General features: G+C 44.6%; 1 protein-coding gene across 1 annotated transcript in view; it reads right to left on the bottom strand.

The window, feature by feature from the left end:
- Window positions 1-14,673, bottom strand: part of SLC1A7 (solute carrier family 1 member 7) — a 622,845-nt gene that overhangs the window by 454,366 nt on the left and 153,806 nt on the right. The window lies entirely within an intron of this gene.

Here is a 14,673-nt window from a genome sequence, read left to right on the forward strand (position 1 = left end):
GAGCAGGGAGAGAGGTTGCTTGGACCATCTCGCCAAGTCTGCCCGAATCCGGGCGGTGAGGGTGTTATAGTTAGTGGAGACCGTAAGGTCCGTTGAGTGAGTGAGAGTAATCCCCAAGTACGGCACTTGAGTGGCTAGCTGAAGACCAGTCCCCAGGCCCATGGCGGGGGTCTGCAGGCCCACATTGCTGCCCAAGGGCAAAATCAGGGATTTATCTATGTTAATACGGAATCCCAAAACAGTTCCGAATGAGGCAATTTCCTCCATAAAGGCGGGTATAGAGGAGATGGGCTGGTCTAGTGCAGCAATTACGTCGTCTGCGTAGAGACTGATGGTATGGGGCTCGCGGCCAAACTCAATGCCTTTAATCCGAGGGTTATCCCTGACTTTCTGTGCTAGCGGCACTATATACATAGCGAAGAGGAGGGGGGAGAGAGGACACCCCTGTCGGGTACCTCGCTGAATTTCGAATGGTTGTGAGTGCAGGCCTCCCAGGCGGATCTTAGCCTGTGGGTGATGGTAACAGCCCGCTATGCGGGAGCAGAAGCGGTCGCCAAGGCTGAAGCGACAGAGGACGTGCTGCAGGAAAGTCCAATTGACACGATCAAACGCTTTTTCAGCGTCAACAGCGAGCAGCGCCGAGTCTGAGGCCCGAAAATGCGATTTATCGATGAGATGCAGCACCCGTTTGGTATTATCCCCGCACTGTCTGGTGGGGACAAAGCCCGACTGATCTGGTTCTAAGAGGCCAGGCAGGCATGGGCCAAGACGCGCAGCAAGAATGCCCGTAAAAAGCTTCAGGTCAAGGTTTAAAAGTGAGATAGGGCGAAATGCAGAACAATGTGTGGGTTTCTTGCCGGGCTTTGGCAGTACCACTACCTCCGCGGCCAACATATCCGGGGGTATGGCACCCTCCCCCTCAAAAGAATTAAACAGGCGTGTGAGCACTGGGGCCAGCTGTAGGCTAAAAAGTTTGTAAAAGCCCGCCGAGAACCCATCCGGTCCCGGGGACTTGAGCGGGCGCAGTCGGGATATGGCCGCTAGCACCTCATCTTGGCGAATAGGGGCGTCGAGAGCCTCCGCATCGGCCTTGGAGATCTCGGTCAGAGTTGTCGTGGCCAAATGAAACATGTTTTTAGAGGCTAACTAAGTGGTTGGCACAAAAAATGTAGCAGGCCCACTAGTAGTATTTATTTTACCATCCCTGGTTATATGGTATACCACCAGACTAAGGATTTATAAGTAAATTAAATATGCCAATTAAATGTAAGCCAATGTTACCATGTTTTAGAAAGAGAGCACATGAGCACAAGCACTTTAGCACTGGTCAATCAGTGGTAAAGTGCAGAGAGTCTTAAGGCTAGCAAAAATGACTTAAGCAAAAATTGGAGGGAAGTGGGCAAAAAGCTTGGGGGAAGACAACCCTAATGCTGACAGGTATAGCAATTTCTGATAGTGATGACAGTGAGGCCAGCACTTCAGCTATGAGTTCCAAAAAGGATACGGCTGGTGCTAGCCATAGAAGATCCAGAGAGAAGAAAACTGAGGCACAGTACTATTGAAATAATGTGGAAGCAGCACAATATAAAGATAGTTAAATGATGTTATGTATTTACCCTTTGCTGGCAAATGTTATCCTTACTATTTAATTATACTTGTTTGTTGTACTGTCACTATCCTGCAGCTTCAGTATGTCCTCAGTTATAAATTGAGTTTATGCTTTGCAAGTAAATTCACAATGGCAACTGTTTTTATAAATGTTTGTTTCCCATTCTATTCTGAAAAAGAAATAGGATATTTTCTACTATGTACAATGGATATTCAGAACACAACCTGATTGATAAAGAGTTCAACACCGGGCCACACTGTGTGTTCCTGAGCATTGAACTTTCTCCCTGTGTACAATACACTTTTCAATCAAACGTGAGAGTGCTTACAAAGACTGTATCATGAATTGGACGTTTATATTTGGGGGATATAGTTGGTATGCTCAATTTAGTGCTTGGTATGTTACAAAACACAGCATCCAGTCCAATCTTCAACTAGCAAGGCCAGGTTAAGGAGACCTATTCAGTGCTTTAAAAACCGTGTGACTGATATCGATGGTCTAATTTTTCAGGTTAAGCTACCTGCTTTTCTTTAGGTTAACCACTTGCTTCTAAGTGAAGACACCACCATTAACATCCTCTTTGACTCCTTGATCAAACTTATTGTTGTACCCTTGAAGAGATGGTTCTTGTTGATGACAAACAATAGTTCAAGAGGAATCCAGGTGCCAATGTGCCTGTTCCTGCAACATGGGAATGCTGGATCTCTGAATGTTGGGGTGATTGTGTGAGGAAAGTTAAGAAACATGCTTTCTAGGAAGCATTAAAAAGCTTTCACATGATTGGAGTAAAGTATGACTCGAAAGCCCTTGTATTTCACAATGACATGCTCATACATTCAAAGGTCTTTAACGTTCTGAGAAACAAAAACATGGTTTTAATAGTGTGCTGTTTTGGTGCAACGTTTTGTTACATAATGAAGAACACCAATCATGATCAAGTTTTTTAGGACAAGAATTTGCACAATACCAAGACACTGATTTGGAGAACATATCCAGAAAATGTGCTGCTATGAAAATAAAGAGTGGTACTGGTGAGGTTGAGTGTTATAGGATGGATGTCATTTAGCACTCCTTTGAGGCAGAATTCACGGTTATTGGCACTCAGATAAGTGAGTACTTCCTTCTTTCAAAAGTATTTAAACTTCTCTTCATGCTGCTCTACAGCAATGCTGATTAAGAAGGGGTGTTCTCAAGAACAGCAACGAATAAAACCAAATTCCACCCCAGTTAATCAGTGGATAGAACCTTGGCTGCTACATTATTGTTTCAAATGAACAGGTCTTGTGGTAAAAAGTTGTGTAGATATTCTCATCTGCTAACATGAAAAGGAAGGCCAAAACTAGCTGCGGCTCTTCCACTAAGGTGGTGTAGCGCCGCCTGACTGCTCTTTGAGCAGTGGAAAAAGGAAAAATGAAATGATAATAACATTATGTTGTTATAATTTTATTTTTCTGTTGTCAAGCAGGTTAACGGAGCAGGGTGGGGTTGTGCTGTCGTCACAGCCAACATGGGGGGAATGGTTGAGGCACTTAAGTGTGCATGACGGTTTGGCCAGCCATCTTGGGTTGACCAAACATTCATGCGCACTGTGCATGTTCTCCAGCCAGGTTGTGCTACAGCATGGCTAAAGGACATGCACAGGAGCAGAGTTCCCGTCTGAGCCCCGAACCACAGCCCTCTGACCAATCATGGCTGCTGTCATGGTGACAGCAGCGTCATGATTGGCTTAGGGGAGCCTGTGTGTGCTTGATGCTTCCAGCAGGAACTGAAGAGGATGGACTCGAGGCGGCGGCCTGCAGCAAGGTAAGTCTTTTTTCATTTATTTTTCTGTACCCCCGTCACACCCACACTACTCGGTTTCAACCGCTACTGGCTAGAACTGTGACTCAAGTCTACAAGTTACAAGGAAGGACAAAATAGCACATTAGCATTATGCGTAATTTTGTTTTCAATTTGGTCTCAGAGAGCAAAACTTATTATTTATGGTAATGTAGAGAACATGCACAGTTGCCACCTGAGTATCATTCTCTCAACACCGTGGATGCTGTGACTGAGGTGTTAGCCCCAGGTCCTAATGTGACACCTCCAATGGGGCACATGTTGAAGCCAGTCTATACTGTAATTAATTAATTGATGTACAGACTTTGCAATGCATATGCTCACTTGCAAGTCCTTTTCTCAATTAAACGGTGTATGTTTATGTAGTGCCCATACAACTTAGTAAAGCACTACTCGTCTGTTGATCAATATCATGGTGTCTCAATTATTTACAATATGATCATTTTAGTAGGGGGAAGTAGGTTAGTGATCCTCCGTTTCAGGGGTTTTGCAGGTCCTTCAATTACTTTTTTGAGCTTCTCATTGCTCAAAAGGGAGTCATTTCAGATATTTATCTCTTTACATAGACATCACTGCAAAGTGTCACACATTTGGCAGTAGAATGTCACTCATGCTCAGACTTAAGCCCTGGAAATGTCACATATGAGCAATATGAAAACCTGGCAACAATGCTCTTTTGCTTCTGAGGCTTGCACTACCAAGTGAGCATTTATATACTCCACAGGATGAATACAGTCACTCAACATCCTGGCACTGAAAGCATCCAATGGCTGTACTTTGAGTTGACCCAAAAAGTGGAATATCTTTCACATAAAAAACAAAAGTTGAAATGAGCTGATCCACTGCCCACTGTATACAGGCTTTCCTTTGAGCCACACCAATAAATGATTCACACCAACAAAATTACAGCAAAGGAAGGCTGACATAAAGCCACTTTAATTATGTATTATTACTTAGGCTTTCGTGTATAATATTTTTGAGATTACATTAGGCTGAAAATACAACTAAAGCTCCCTCTACGCCGAAGGAGGTGATGTTTCCAGGGATTCTGTTCCCTAAAGATTCCTACTCCCTTCTGAGTTGGCCCATGGCCATGAATGTCACGTTGCCAGAAAAAGGCTACTTATGTCTGCCTTTTGCGATAAAAACAAAACCTGCTCCTGTCCTCGAGACACAGGAGTTCTTCACTCTGTGTAACACCTAATCCGGGATTCACACGTGGGAGACTGATGGGATTTTGTGAGCTAATCCACTTCTTAGTGCGGAGCCAGGTCAATTGCTGCTTTTGTTCTGGCAGTTCTCTTAACAGAAACAAAACAAAGCTGCCATCTGACTACGGAAAGGCTTCTTTTTTTGGGCGGGTGGGAGGGTTCCCTAATGTCAGTTCAGACATAAGGATTGCGAACGTTGTATTTGTAACTTGTATTTCCAGACATGGTAAAACCATGATTATCAAGCATTTGAAAAAGCAAATAGGTCTGCCTTAATGTGCAAGCCTTTTGGCAATTCTTGTTTTGTTTTGTGGTGGCTTTTGCTAAACTTTATTGTTTGTGAAGCTGCCTGCAGTCTAAACAAAATATTGACCTAAGGCAATAATGTTTTTGGTCTCAAAAAAGCACACATTACCATAGTACTCCCTGGCCCTGAAGGGAACTACTTTGTGTGTGAATGTGCTCCTTGTGAAGGGGCAGCATGGCGTAACTCATAGTGAAGTCAGGCAATGGATTAAGTGATTTGAGGTGTTGCCCCTTCATGCTTGCTCGAGTGGGTTGGAGATTCCTCAATGTTTCTGAACTCGTTTTTGCTGGTAAAAAAAACTCTGTGCAGCTAACCAGTGCTAAAGTGCATGAGCTCTCTCCCCTAAACATGGTAATATTGGTTCATCCCCAACTGGCATATTTACTTGTAAGTCCCTAGTAAAGTGGTACCGCTTGTACCCGGGATCCATAAATTAAATGCTACTGGAGGGCATGCAGCACTGATTTTGCCTCCCACATAAGTAGTCCTTTTAGCTATGTCTAAGGCCTGGCATTGCAGAGCCTGTGTGTATAGTTTACACTGCCATGTCGACCTGGCAAAACAACTCTTTTGCCAGGTCCTAAATATACCTTTTTACACATATACGTCACCCTTAAGGTATGCCCTGTACAACTCACAGGGCAGGGTGCAATGTATTTAAAAGGCAGGACATGTATGTTTAAGTTTTATGTCTTGGTAGTGAAAAACTCCCAAAATCTTTTTTTAACTATTGCAAGGCTATCTCTCCCATACAATAACATTGGGATTTCCCTATTACATTTTATAAGCATAATTTACAATTGGCAAGTGATGGGACCTCCAATTCTGGTGTCTCTGGATTCACAATTTAAAATCACACTTTATGGTAAAGTCAGATTTTAAATTGCAATTCTGAAAATGTCCCTTTTAGAAAGTTGGCGCTTTCTTTTCTTACTTTAGCCATTTGGAGCATGCTACCTGTCTCTGTTCAGCCTGGGGTGTGTGACAGATGAACTTTCTGTATTCCCCCTAGACAGCCACATACAAAGGATGATTAAGTTTGTTTTGATGGGCCATCCTGTGAGGATGGGAGGGAGGAGGTGGACCCTGCCACATTAACACCTGAATAGGCTGTGTTCTGTCCCCAAACAAAGGGCTGCATAACCCCTTGTAGTGAGTCTGGAGCCAGGGCAGGAAGGGAGGACCTCGGTGCACTTCAAACATTGTCTTTAATGTCTCTTCACCCTTCAAAGGCCCAACTGGGTGTAAGTAATGGACCTTTAACACCATGTCCTCAGTACACTACCTGTCTCTGTTCAGTCTGGGGTGGGTGACAGCTGGGCTTTGTGCATCCCCCTAGACAGCCACACACAAAGGGACCTTAGGTGTGACTAGATGGGGCATGCCGGGAAGATGGGAGGTAAGAGTTGGATCCAGCCTCACTTACACCTGAATAGGTTGTGTCTTGTCCCTACATAAAGGGCTGCATACCCCCATGTAGTAAGTCTGGAGCCAGGGCAGAAAGGGAGGATCTGTGCACTTCAAAGCCCTATCTTTAAAATCTCCCCCCAATTTAAAGGCCCAACTAAGTATTAGTAATGGACCGCTAACATAACTTCAGTACAATTCTTGACCTGTGACTACTCTGCCAGGAAGATTTGCGGTGCAGCTGAAAGGACTGCCTCTCTGCTGGACTGCTGGACCGCTGTTTGCTGGACTCTTGTCGTGCTCTGTTGCCCTGCTGCTCTCTCTTGTCTGGTTGAGAAGGGCTGGACCTTTATCACTTGAACCCAGAGTGACTCAAAAAGCTTGCTGACTGGCCTCCTGAGCTGAAGTTTGAGGCACAGAAAAGACCATCAACTTACTTGCTTCTGGACTCAACAATCTGTGAGTCTGTCCTGCCAAGTGGTGCCACCCCAGTCCTACACCTTTGGAAGTGATGCCTAAGGTGCTTGCTTCAGTAAAACCCATGCATCCTCTGTTGAACTGGTGCATCAGCACCATTGCGTGGATCAGAACCAGCGCATCGCCCCTGTTGCATGAATCGAAAGCAGCACATCACTCATGTTGCGTTGATCGGAACCAGTGCATCGGTCCTGTTGCGGGGCCAGAACCGGCACATCACCTCTACTGCTTAGATTGACTCCGATGCATTGCCTTCAGAATCCCCACTGAACAAGGTCTCCCAATCTCCAGAGATGGCATCCTCAATGACAAATCACTACATCGCAGCTCTTTGCTCATTGGAGCCGATGCTGAGCAGATCAGGGTCGGCGCATCATCCGCACTGCGTGAAACAATACCAACGCATCGCTTTGGTGGTGGCCCCCATCTTTGATGTTGATGCAGCCAGGATCAAGGTACTTTTGTTCAGAGGACCTCATTGGGTCCCTGTAGCCATTGCAGTTGGCCTAAAAATTTGAGTTTGTCCCGGTCCAGCGCTACCAGATATCCCAAGTAAGCGCTTATTGCTTCTAAGCTCTATTTTACAGTTTATTCTTTAAAAAAATCATGTCTCAAGTTCTACATAATGGATTTCTGTTGTTTGGGTCTTGTTCTACCTTTTAAAGTAAGTCCTATTTTTCTAACCTGGCGTGGCATCTTTTTGTATGGTGTTTTCACTGTTTTACTGTTTGACGTGTTGCACAAATACTTTACACACTTCCTCCAAGTTAGGACTGAATGCTCTGTGTCAAGATACCAGAGGCTGAGCAAAGGTTAATTTAGGGTTTGCCTGACCCATACCCTGTCTAAGCTAGTGGTTGCTGCTTAACTAAGGTTCACACCCCAGTCAACCAACAACCCAGTTTCTAACAATGTCTTACACATAATTTTAGTAAAATCAAATGTTCTTGGCTAAAACAGACCTAAATCGACCAATACTAGTGCCATTGACTGCCAGCTTTTAAGAAAGAAAGAAAGAAGCAAAAAAAGAAGGAAAGAAAGAAAAAGAAAACAAGTAAAAAAGGAAGGCAAGAAAGAATGAAAGAAAGAAGCAAATACATAAGGAAAGATAAAGGAAAGAATGAGGGAAACAAGCAGTCAAGAGGAAAGAAAATGGAAGGAAAGAAAAAAGAAAGAAAGAAAGTAGGCAATAAGGAAAGAAAGTAGGCAAGAAAAAGACCAGAAAGAAAGAAGGCAAGAGAGAATGTCAGGAAGAAAGAAACAAAGAAAGAAGGAAGGCAAGAAAGAACTAAAGAAGGAAGGCACGAAAGGAGAATAGGAAGGCAAACAGAAAAAAAGAAGGAAAGAAAAAAAGAAAGGATAGAAAGACAGCTCCTTGTGAAAGGTCAAAATGCAGTCACTCAAATTGAAGTCATCCAGTGTATAAAGTGGGTTGATCACTTGCCCCATGCTATACGCTGTAGTGGGCAGAAGCAAAATGCGAATGACACATCAATAGAGCAATGAATGAGAAAGCTGACTGAAACCATCTTACAATAAGTTTATTGTATATATATATATTTTTTTATCAAAAGGTCTTGGCTAACACCAGACATAAAAATGTGCACTCCACTAGCCACTTAAATATAGACCCTGGTTGAGTGACCACCCTACAGGTTATTGATGCTTGAAATGTATATTTAATTTCTGCTGATACGTACAAGGCAGAACTTCATTACTTGAATACATTCTGTGCGGTGCAGGATAACAATTTTTTTTTGCGCAATGCTATCCACTGTGACCTTCATCTATTTCATCCACAATGACCCTCCACCCCCATTCTTTCAATCACAATAACTTTTACATATTTTATTTAGGAGGGTGTTGTCTTTGTTTTGGTCCTGTGTGTCTAGTGTTTGCATGTCATATGTGATGACCACCAAGGTGCAGTTGTCATACTATTGGATGTAGCACTTAGCAGTGTCATGGATGAAGACGTGGAAGAGATAGGAACTCAGAATTGGTTTTCAGTAAACTAGCAGTTTTAATCAGCTGTGCAGGATCATAAGGTATTTCTTATGATTACAGTCCGCTATGCTGACTACTGCACACGGTAGTTCATGCTGAGATTTACAGGGTGTGTTTATGGACCTGAGACATAGGTGAGAAGAAAAGATTGTCAGGAGATCTGCTGGTGTGGACTTTTGTTGCATTCATAAGTTATATGATTGTTACTGTGAAGGGTCAGTGGTATTCTCCTTTAAGGTTTGAACCACTTCGCCGCGGCTCTCATTCCACAGCGGTGCGGGCAAATTTCACACGTGCGCAGATCGGATGGCCCCCGCCCGTCCGACGCACATGCCCACTGTGACGTCGAACGGCCGGTGGCCGTCTGACACATGGAAGAGGTTAAGAGACTTTGAGTTATGCCTTGGTTCGTGAAAGCCTTATTGAAAAGGTAGAACTTTTATGGTCCATGGGCCAATCTTGAGGAATTCTCTAATGCAAGAAATCTGAGACTAATAAATGGATGCCATTTAGGGAAACAACAGCCTAGAGTAAGGAGACGATCTAAATTATGTTTTTCTCTATTCTGTGCTCTTTGTTGATTTTGTGAATCAACAAGTGAATTTAGTGAATAGCGTTACAGGGTTCCACAGTCTATCATGCAATGTGGCCGAACTCTAGCTCTGTGTAAGCTGCATGCATCTGACATTGTGCCTGCCTAACACCCAATGTTTATATACCACTGTCTTCACAACTAACAACCCTTCTCTGCAGGATATTTGCATACACCTACTGAAACTGATTACCATTTGAAATATCCTGTTATAAGCCCCATTCACTTGCCTAGAACACTGATTGTTACTCAACTCCACAGTGCTCCATATGTACACCATTGAACACTGAAGTGACCAAAGGGTGACATGATACAAAACATCCAAATGAATCATTAAAACTGATTGTATACCATCGCATTGTAACCCCCTCCCACGAGTTCCATTCATAAGGACACAATCTATTCCATTCCTGTGTACCATCATCAGTCCAAGCTTTTGCTTTTGATGCACTAGGCTAAGAGTCATAGAGGCTCAGTGCAGCTGATGGCTCAAGGTGACCTTGCTCAAATGTTCAAGCTTCCTTGATTAATTTCATTTACCAAAGTCTCTGCCATGGGAAGCCTGGGACTTGGACGCTAATCAGCATCTTGGTCTAAGCATAAAAGGACACACAAGACGGCCCTTATTCATAAATGGCATGCATGGATTGCTTACCTGTGAGAAAGTGGGTTGTTGGTTGAGGAGAGTGTGAGCCCTTCTCAAGCAACCACCACATCCTTAGTCACTAAAAAGTAAAACACCACTAAATTAGCCTGTGTTTAACCCCCTGGTAACTCTGCACAAAAGCAGTTAGGCTTAACTATGAGGCAATGTGTAAAGTATTTATGCAGCACTTCAGACAGTAATAAAGTGAGAACCCAACACAAGGAAAATCCCACACCAATTTAGAAAAATAGATTTAAATCAGTAGACCCTGAGATATGCAATTTCAAAGATTTATGGTAAGTATAGTACCTAAAAGCACAAAGTGCCAACTGTGGTTATGTTTTCACCCTGGACCGGGAAGAGGACACAAGTTTAGGCTGGTTATGATGGAGCGCGGCCGCATACAGGGACCAGGTTAGACCCGCTGAGAACTGTACCTTATGTCCTTGATGTGAGCCGTTGCGTCGTGCACTGTCGGTTATGAGAAGCGATGAGAGGTCCTGCATCGAGTTGCTTAGCGTAGCATTGGTTCTGAGGAGCAATGAGTCGTCCTGTGTTGAATTGTGTCACGCAACATCAGTTCTGATGAGGAGCTGCAGGGGCAGGATGCGAGGTAGTGTGTTGAGTTACGTTCTGCTGTGTCCATTCCGATGGAGAGCTACGAGGGCTGTGATGTGAAGTCGTGCATCGAGTTACTTCACCCTGCGTCGATTCTGATGAGGAGCTCACAGGGCTGCAATGCGAGATCCTGCGTTGAGTTGCGTTGTGCTATGTTGGTTCTGATAAGGACCACAAATGGGCTCACACAGCACGTTTATCCTGACTTCCAAGGGTCAAGGGTCAGGGGGCACCACTTGGTGTGTCAGATCTTACTGCAGGCAGAGTCCTGGTTCAAGGGTGTTGGAGCTTGTTGTGCCCCTGTAGGTCAGACAGAAGGACAATAGAGCAGTCCTTGCAGCAGAGCACCAGGGCAGTAGCCAGTTTCTCTTGCAGCAGAAGGGCCGCAAGGCAGTCCTTCTTCTGAGTTTTCCACAGGTCCAGAAGTGATCTGAAGTGTGGGTCTGAGGGACCTATTTATATGCCTGGTGCCCCTTTTGAAATAGAGGAAACTTCTGGAGGCTGCCCCCCACAGATGTGCCTGAAAATGTATGCCTCCATGCCCTGCTCTCAGTTTGTATTGGGGTACAATTGGCTGGTGTGAAGTCCTTTGTGTAAGAGCTGGGCCTGTACGTCTGAGGTGCAAGTATGCTGTGCGCAGCTAAGCCCCCCCCCCCCCATTCTGCCTGAGATGCCCCATCCAGGCAACACCTAGTGCCTCTATTGTGTGGCTGTCTGGGAGGAATACATAAAGGCCAACTACACCTAGTAATTTGACCCAGGAACAGGCTGCAGACACCAACAGGTTAAGATAGGAAGATGGCAAAGTTATAAAAGTGGTATTTTCAGAACTGTGGCTTAAAATCTGACTTTACCATTAAAGAGGATTTTAAATTACAATTCCTAAGACACCAAAAATGACATTTCTACCTGCTCCCAATCAGAAATTGTGCTGCGGCAACAAACGATGGACGTAATACTGAATTAATTGAACATTCTACCCCAGTCAACCGATCTGGGTTAAATCCATTGTTCTTTTGCTCACTACACCACCCCAGTTTGTACCCAACCAAATGCAAATCAGTCTGGGCCCTGCTCCTCAGAGGAACAGCCCAGCCCAAACTGCGCAGCCAGGTTCCCCCTGGACCACTAACAAGCATTCTGCAACCGATTTTGGGATATATCACTCCACATCAGCCAGGCAAGCTAGAATCCAGTGGCACAGTGAGCAAGGGACCCATGTCTGAGCATACCCATCCCACTAAGGGCAAAAAGTGCTGCGGAAACACATGATGGACAGAATACTGAATAAATCAAACATTCTCCCCGAGTCAAAAGATCTGGGTTAAATCCATCATTCTTTTGCTTACTACGCCACCCCAGTTTGGGTCCAGCCATATGCAAATAAGTCTTGACCCTGCTCCTCATGGGAACAGTCCAGCCTGAACTGCTAAGCTGGGTCCTTCCTAGACCGGAAGCAAGCATCCTGGAAACGGTTTATGGGTATACCACCCCTCATCAACCAGGCTAGCTTGAATTCAGTGACGCAGCAAGCAAGGGACTCATGTCTGGGCATACCCATTCCATATAGGGTGAAAAGTGCTGCAGCAACAAATGATGGACGGAATGCTGAATAAATCTAACATTCTCCCCCAGTCCAGAGATCTGGGTTAAATCCATCGTTCACTACAGCACCCCAGTATGGACCAAGACAAATGCAAATCAGTCTTGGCCCTGCTCCTCATGGGAACAATTTAGCCTGAACTGCCAAGCCAGGACTTCCCTGAACAGGAAACAACCATCCTGGAACCGTTTTCGGGGTATTTAATCCCTCATCATCCAGGCTAGCTTGAATCAAGTGGCACAGCGAGCAAGAGACCCATGTCTGGGCATACCCATCTGTAATGGCTGGATTTTCTGAGTAGGTGGGATCAGCCCCCAGGGGCCCCTGTGACCCAGCCAAAACGTACTCACCTTCTTCCCTCCCCAGGACTCCTCTATCCAGGCACCTGGTACCTACCTGAGGATGGGGAACTCGCAATATACAAGCTCATATTATTAAGAACACCACTAAATCTATAGGGATACTAAGAATACTCACTGATTACTAGGGATATCCATACCCTACACCACACTTATTCACATCAGTTGGCCTCGCGGTCACCCCGACCCAGACCGTTCTACCCTAGGGCAGATCTGACACACAATCCGGTGTGTCTACACACGGGCCTGCAGAACCCAATGCTCCCTTTTCCAAATTGTTCGCGATCCTGCGAAACTACGCGTCAGTGTCCTTCCTGACGTTCTCACTTATTCAAGCCACAATCTGGTGGATTTACACACTGGTTCAACCCCCCAGTGCTCTCATTAACGCCGCATATCAACGACGACCACATTCCTATGAACACCTATACATATATATATATATATATATATATTGGGATATTATCTCAGCTGTCTACTCGGGATGAAACTACAATAATAACTTTGAATATGGGTCCGGATTGTATAGTGTACTCTCTGCTCTTGGCATCAAAGGTTCACTCACTCCCTATTTATGTGATCACCACTTACCTGATTGGGATTACTCATCCATTCACATATCTAGCAAACACCTAGGAGATTCATTTACCTTCAGTGAACAAGAATAGGGGCTACACACCAGTTTGTTATAAACTGGGGATCTTTTATTATAGTGATATAAACATTTATACAAATCTAACAAAGACTATAGGTAGAACACACCGCTTGAAAGAGAAGGATTACACATAACAGGAACACTCCGCTAAAAGGGGAAAGATTAGACATAAAGTGTAAATGTAGCTAATGTGATGAAAACAATATCACCTGATTAGTGTGAAGTCTTGTTCTAGCTGTCATCTGGGTTCCTCTCTCGTCTGTGCCTTGGCTCATCTCATGCTCTCTCTCTCTCCTGCACTCTTGGGTACACCTCTGTGCTGATCACTCTGTCTCTGGACTCCTCTCCCCCACACGAACTGTCTCTCCACCTTCCGTCTTCAATCTTAATGGTTCCTGCCGCTCTGATCACCGTTCATTCCACTATCTTATTCACTCTGTCTCTGCGCCAATGTCCAATTCCATCTGCTCCCATAGGTTAATCCACGAGCTCTCCTCTATCTCTTTTAAAAGGCATTACTTCAGACTCCAGCTATTCACACCTCCTCCTGATAAGCAACTGCTTCTGACTGCTTCCTTCAGTTCCAGCTCACTATTCAACTCAGCTCTTCTCCAGATTGAACCCTCTCTCTCTCTCTGCCAACTCCACTCCACTGCTGGACTCTCTGCTGGACTCCCTCTCTCCTCGACTGCTTCCTGCTTGACTGACTGACTCCGCCTCTGCACTTCACAAATATAGAATGCTGTTTCCTCATGGAAAGTTCCATCCATCAGCCCGCCGCTTACCAGGTCTCTGCATCACCTCGCATCAAGGACACACACCCAGCCGGCCGGCCTTTTGTTGTGTCTTCTACACAGAGAATAATACAGCCTACCGATAAGGGCTGGCCCAGACCGGTTCTCTCCAAGTGGAAAACAGCCTTAACTATAAACTTCGCCTTTGCCCTAAAAAGCCTCCCTGCTTCCATCAAGATGGAGTCTCTCTAGCTTTAGGCCTGTAGACCTGAAAGGGGTGAAATGCTCCTTAGCTCTGTCAGAATACCTACATAAACCATACCAATATGTCTAATATGTCAAAGCCAATAGGCAATAGACAGGTTAAAGTCAAGAATAAAGGCATATTAAGCAGCTATCCTCTTCTAGGTCTGGAAAAAGGGCTTAAAAGGGCCAACACAGGCTAAGAATACCTATACTAGATGCGAGCAAGAATAATGATCTATATCACTGCTAAATAAAGCCAAAAACTCTGCCATTACACCATCCCACTTAGGGTAAAAAGTGCTGCGACAACAAATGATGGACAGAATGCTAAATAAATCAAATATTAGCACTTGTTAAATGTAA

Source organism: Lissotriton vulgaris, chromosome 1_1, assembly GCF_964263255.1.
Source record: "Lissotriton vulgaris chromosome 1_1, aLisVul1.2, whole genome shotgun sequence".
Taxonomy (NCBI): domain Eukaryota; kingdom Metazoa; phylum Chordata; class Amphibia; order Caudata; family Salamandridae; genus Lissotriton; species Lissotriton vulgaris.